Source organism: Corythoichthys intestinalis, chromosome 15 (assembly GCF_030265065.1).
Source record: "Corythoichthys intestinalis isolate RoL2023-P3 chromosome 15, ASM3026506v1, whole genome shotgun sequence".
NCBI lineage: Eukaryota > Metazoa > Chordata > Actinopteri > Syngnathiformes > Syngnathidae > Corythoichthys > Corythoichthys intestinalis.
Window position 1 is genome coordinate 11,364,624 of NC_080409.1, and position 6,105 is coordinate 11,370,728.

Here is a 6,105-nt window from a genome sequence, read left to right on the forward strand (position 1 = left end):
ATATATATATATATATATATATATATATATATGGATGGATGGATAGATAGATATAGATCAGTGGTGTCAAACCGATTCCACAAAGGGCCGCAGTGGGTCCTGGTCTTTGTTCCAACAGATCCAGCATAGACTGTTCAACCAATGAGGTTTCTGCTAAAATAAGCAGCACCTGACAGGAATCAACTGATTACACTTATAAAACACCAGATTGGTGAAAAGGTATTCATCTCGTTTGGTTGGAATGAAATCCAGTACCCACTGCGGCCCTTTGAGGACCGGTTTGACACCTGTGATATAGATATATAAAAAACTAAATTGTTTTTAAGCACTTCAAATATAATAATTATGATCAGTTTTAAACATGATACTGTAATAATTATGATAAGTTTTAAACATGTTATTGTCCCACCGAATTATTTTTAAACAAGAAAAAAGACGCTAAATCCATTTTTTAAAAAGTAGAAAAAAAGTTATTATTAAATGCTTCATTGAGTGAATCCACTCAAATCTGCTCAAGCTACCTTACTTACACACAATGAGTTGCCACAGCAACTGTTTAACAAGTTAAACGATGTTGACATATGCGGTGCTTTGAAGTCTCAGCTTACCAACGTCTCTGGCAAAATCAAAACGTAACTGTCTATCAATCATCGTTAACTTTACTAAGCAACTCTAGTGCACTGCCTGACCAAGAAAACCGGCTGGAGCGAGAGTGCGAGACAAAGTGATCGGATCAGGACAGCTCTACAAAATACTGCAATACAATTTATTTATTTATTTATATTTATTGGAAAAAATCGCGATGGACTGAGGGTGCGAAGTTTGAAGTGCGAAGTAGCGAGGATCACTGTATAGCACTACACTATCCTCACCATATATTGCAAGATTTTCAGGGTTTTACTCGCGAGATTCATCATGCCATCTCGATGTGTAGCGATGAATTGCTTACACGAAGGCTCGAGACTATCAGTGGCCCAAATAACCTTGTTCTGCAAGGATTTGGACATCTTTTTTGACAGTCAAGCTGAATAACTTATTCCCGGCTTCTTGATCACGTCTTTGTTTTCAACATTTTAGCGACGACAGCTTTTAAAGCATAGGAGAATACAACCTTTGTTTTTCAAAGATGTAAGTAGACCCCTACTGGCTTTTCCAATTCTAAAATTTGATGTAATTCTGTTGTATTACAAGGGTAAGTCCTACTGCCTGTTCGTAGAAGTGCGACCTGTTTTTGGTTGTTGTTGTTGCTGGCCTGTCATAGTAGATAGGACTGTTGACAGGTCATCTATTCATGTGAATTTGATACATTTATTGCTAAATATAGATAACTACTCGTCTGTTTTTGCAATTACTGATAATTATGTCACAGAATGACTGGGGAAAGAAAGGTTCAGAGAGAAATCATGATGCTAGACATATGCTTACCACTCATGAAGTGTCGAGCGGCCAATCGGCAGCCACTGGCACCACCATTTGCTTTGCTGAGTAAATTGTCATCTGACGCCTCAGATTCAAACATGTAAGGACTAATATTTCCTTCTGGGAGCCCTTGTCATCGCTAATGTCACAAAAAAGCAATGCTAAACGGCTACTTTCGCTGGAAATATCACTAATGGTGGTGCTGCAACGATGAAGTCTGCCACGTCTTCTTTTGCCTTCTGTAACTGACGTCACATTTTCGGGTTTGGGAAGGCAGTACTGACACCTTAGAAATGACAAGGTCGTTTCGACGAACTCGTCCAAAGTTTAAATTCGTCAAATTTCAAAATCTGACAAACTCTTCCTCTGCCCTTTAACTGATTTTAGAGTCATTGATTCACGACTGTTATGCGTTCATGAAAAGCTTTGATGTTTTCACCTCTATATGGCATCAACACTGTCTCGCTAACACTTTTGGAAGTATCCAAATCGCGGACATGTTGGCTGTGAGACATTAGTGTTAGCGAGACCACGTCGAACAGCGTGTTGCTTCAGCGTTTTTTGATCATGTCATTACAAGATGACTGAGGTTTTTCACACTTGTTTGGTGGTAAACTTTCGGTCTTCAACACCAAAAGCCGAAATAGCATTTTTAGCTATTTTTAGCCGATGGCTTTCGGCGCTGGATTTTCGGGCACATCTCGACTACTTTCCGATGTAACATAGTTTATCATTACTATAATGTGTAATATTAGATTAATTAAGTATTTTTCCTGTAAATAGAATATTAGGGAGCTCAAACTGTTGAGTCATCATCGCATTCTGCTCTTTTAAGCTAGCTTTAGTAAATGTCCTTCATTATCGTAATATGTAGCTTCCATGAGAATCACCCAAATAGGTAATGGTAAACATTTGTTTACATTTTGAACAAATATTACATAATCTCTCGCTACTTTTGCGTGTATCATCATTAGCACATTTTTTTATATGAATTTATGATAATGCCAATTCCACAACTGCGTGCCAAGTATTTGACAACACCATACAACTGTAAATCCAAGTTGCTGAGACGTGGTTATTAATGCTTTATCCTGAGTTTACATTAAAAAAGTTTATTTTTATATTCTGAAGTAGAGGTATATGATAACTAGAATCATTGTTTTACACAGCAACCAACTGCTCTCACACCTTGCTTTACAGGAAACTTAACCATGAATACAACCCCTAGCAAAAAGTATGGAATCACCAGTCTCGGACGAACACTCACTAAGACTTTTTATCATGTAGAACAAACTCAGATAAAAATATTGAAAAAATAATGAATTAGTTCAAAAGTCCAACTCTTTAGCATTCAGAAACACTAAATGAAATGAATAAAAAAAACATTGTGGATGTCAGTAAATGTTGTTTTTAAAGAGCAAGTGCAAGGAAATATATATAGAATCACTCCATTCAGAGGGGAAAAAATGGAATCATGAGAAACAAACATAGAAATAACAATCAAAACACATCTCTAGTATTTATTAGCACCACCTCTGGCTTTTATGACAGCTTGCAGGACTTGATGAGTATTCTTCATCAATTTGGTGCCAACTCTCTTTGATTGCAGTTGCCAGATCATCCTTGCAGGTCGGAGCCTTGCCTTGCCAATACATTGACTGGATGAGTCTTTCTCCAAGGAATGCTTTAACAGTTGTAGCTCTGTGGCATGATGCATTGTCATCTTGGAAAATGACAAATATATTTTCAATTGAAGGGACAAGAAAATAAAAAAATTCAATGTAAACTTATGCATTTATTGAAGATTTAACCACAGTCATCTCCCCAGTGCCTTTTCCTGACATGCAGCCCCATATCATCATGGACTAAGGGAATTTTTATGTCTTCTTTAGGCAGTCATCTTTGTAAATCTCACTGGAATAGCACCAAACAAAAGTTCCAGCATCATCACCTTGTCCAATGCAGATTCTTGACTCTTGACACCAGGTCCAATGCAGATTCTTGACTCTTGACAAGGTGATGATGCTGGAACTTTTGTTTGGTGCTTGTGTTTGTGAATGCTAAAGAGTTGCACTTTTGAACTAATTCATTAATTTTTATAGCTTTTTATCAGAGTTTGTTCTACATAATAGAGTGTCTGAGTGAGTGCTTGTCTGAGACTGGTGATTCCATACTTTTTGCCAGGGGTTGTACTACAAAATCAGAATTTCGCTCGCACTGGTCACTTAATTAGGTACACACAAGCAATCCAGTGAGATCCAATACAGTGGTACCTCTACCTACGACATTAATTGGTTGTGGAATTTGTTTCGTAACTTGAAAACACTGTAAGCAGAAACACGTTTTCAATGTCAATGTCCTAATCTAAGCCCCCCCAAATTCATACATAAATCTTTTACAATGCATAGAAATGCATTAAAACACGTAACATATACCTGTCACAATTAGATTATTGCACAATAAACATAAAATCTGAGTTGTGCGTAAGGTAAAAAACCAAGAACATAGTAAAGAATAAAAATCAATACATTCATGTAAAACTGTCAGAACACGAGGGGCAAATGAAGAGGATGCTGGGATACACACATACACATACAGTAGAGGTCCCTCTTAGCCAGTTGGATGCCAGGAATGCTAACTCTGGAAGCTGTGAGCACCAGCCATACTTTATTTTTGCCTTTCTTATCCTGAAATTTCTTTCTTAACAAGAAGCAATATTGTCCCGTTGGGGCGTGCCGTAACCTGAGAATTCTGTATGTAGAGACGTCGTATGTAGAGGTACCATTGTACAAGACGACTGATTCATTTAATACCAGTTAATTGCATTCTGAGTTGCGTTCCTAATATTTGCCACTCACTTGTAGCTAAATAAGGCAACCAATATATTAGGAACAGCTCCCAAACTTCAACCATAATCATAAACTGCTATTATTTTCAAGGCAGAAATTCAGAGTGTATTTGATCCCTGCATCGTCTGTGATTTTCCAGGTGTACCGTTTGCTGAACTAGCTGTGTAGGTGGGGTATTAATAGCGTTTCTTTTCCTAGCGTCGCTACATCGCCCTATGCAGGTTGTCTCGAGTTCCGATCATCTTTTTACAAAGCGCCACAGACACATGATGTATTATTCTGGTCAACATCCAGTTGTGTACATATTGGGTGTGTTGCTGTCTACCTCATCATTATTATCGCTGCTATTGACCAGTGATGACTTCACTAAAATTGAACTAATTTCCATCCATTGACAATAAACAACCAATTTAAACTGCAAATGCTCATATTTCAGTGCCATTGATGGCGCAAGAGCGGGGGTGTCAAATGTCGTTCTTCCTAACAGCTGCGTTGTAGCTCATTCATACTGTTCATGCAAAATCACATGCTTTTACTTTGACATTGTGCCCGTAAAAAGGTAGATTTGTGTGATCAAGTGCACTTGGCTCACTTTCGTGTCCGCACTCACATTCGTTCACCCCCCCAGTCAAAATGGATTGGACGTCTAGCGCCGTCAATGGCGGCTAATGACAACAAGGAAGTGACCCAAAAAATGCCCCAAAACGGAAAGTGACATCAAATCAATAGGAAATCACTTGGAAATGCCACAAAAAATCCACAGGAAATTATTCAAAATTTACAGGAAGTAAAGCAACGACATTGACAACGATAGACGTCCAGTTCACTTAAACTGGAAGGACTGGCTGTGAATGCTCATCTTTCCGTGCCATTGATGTCACTTGACGTCCAATCCATTTTGACTATGAGTCTCAGTCAAACTAAATTGGATGTCGATTCCCTTCAATGGTAGCCAATAAGTTAACAAGGAATTGACCCAAAATTTGCCCGAAAACCTACAGGATGTGACACCAAATCAACAGGAAGTAAACTGGAAATGACCTAAAATCAACAACGAGCAACCTGAAAATGCCCAAATAAATCAACAGGAAATGATCAAAAAAATACAGGAAGTGAAAATGAGATAAATTACTTCATAACTAACAATAGACGTCCAGTTCACTTAAACTGGAAGGACGAGCTGTGAATGCTCATCTTTCAGTGCCATTGACGGCGTTTGACGTCCAATCCATTTTGATTGGGAGGAGCTAATGAGCGTATAAAATGCATCGGATGAGTTAACATATTTGGCCAAAAATAAATTAGTCCGGCCCACATGAGATCTAATTGCTATAAATGTGGCCCGCGAACCAAAATTACTTTGGCACCCCTCTGCTAGACGTCCAAACCATTTAGACAGTCTAAATGGATTGGACGTCTAGTGCCGTCAATGCGTTAACGGGAACCTCGGACTTAAAGACTTGTAGGCTGTAGCAAGCCACAATTGTTCTCTTTTACTAAAATATGTTATTAGAAACACATAAAATATTGCCATTGATTTAAAAATCTGTAATATTTAGTACATGTTTTAACCTACGGAGGGTGCCATGTTTTATGGACGCACGGGGTGATGACGTAGATTGTCACTGTCACTTGACCAATGCTACTGGGTTACTGCAATTCCTTCTACGCGGCAAGACATCCAACACATGCGCTTATCGGTTAAAACCGAGTCTTTTATTACCTTATCATTACCTCAAAATACTTTTTGCATGTGTTTCCCTCTCATACTTTTAAGCATAGTGTTTTCACATTAGTCACGTAGCATATTTAAACTACCCTTATTTGATAGTACTAC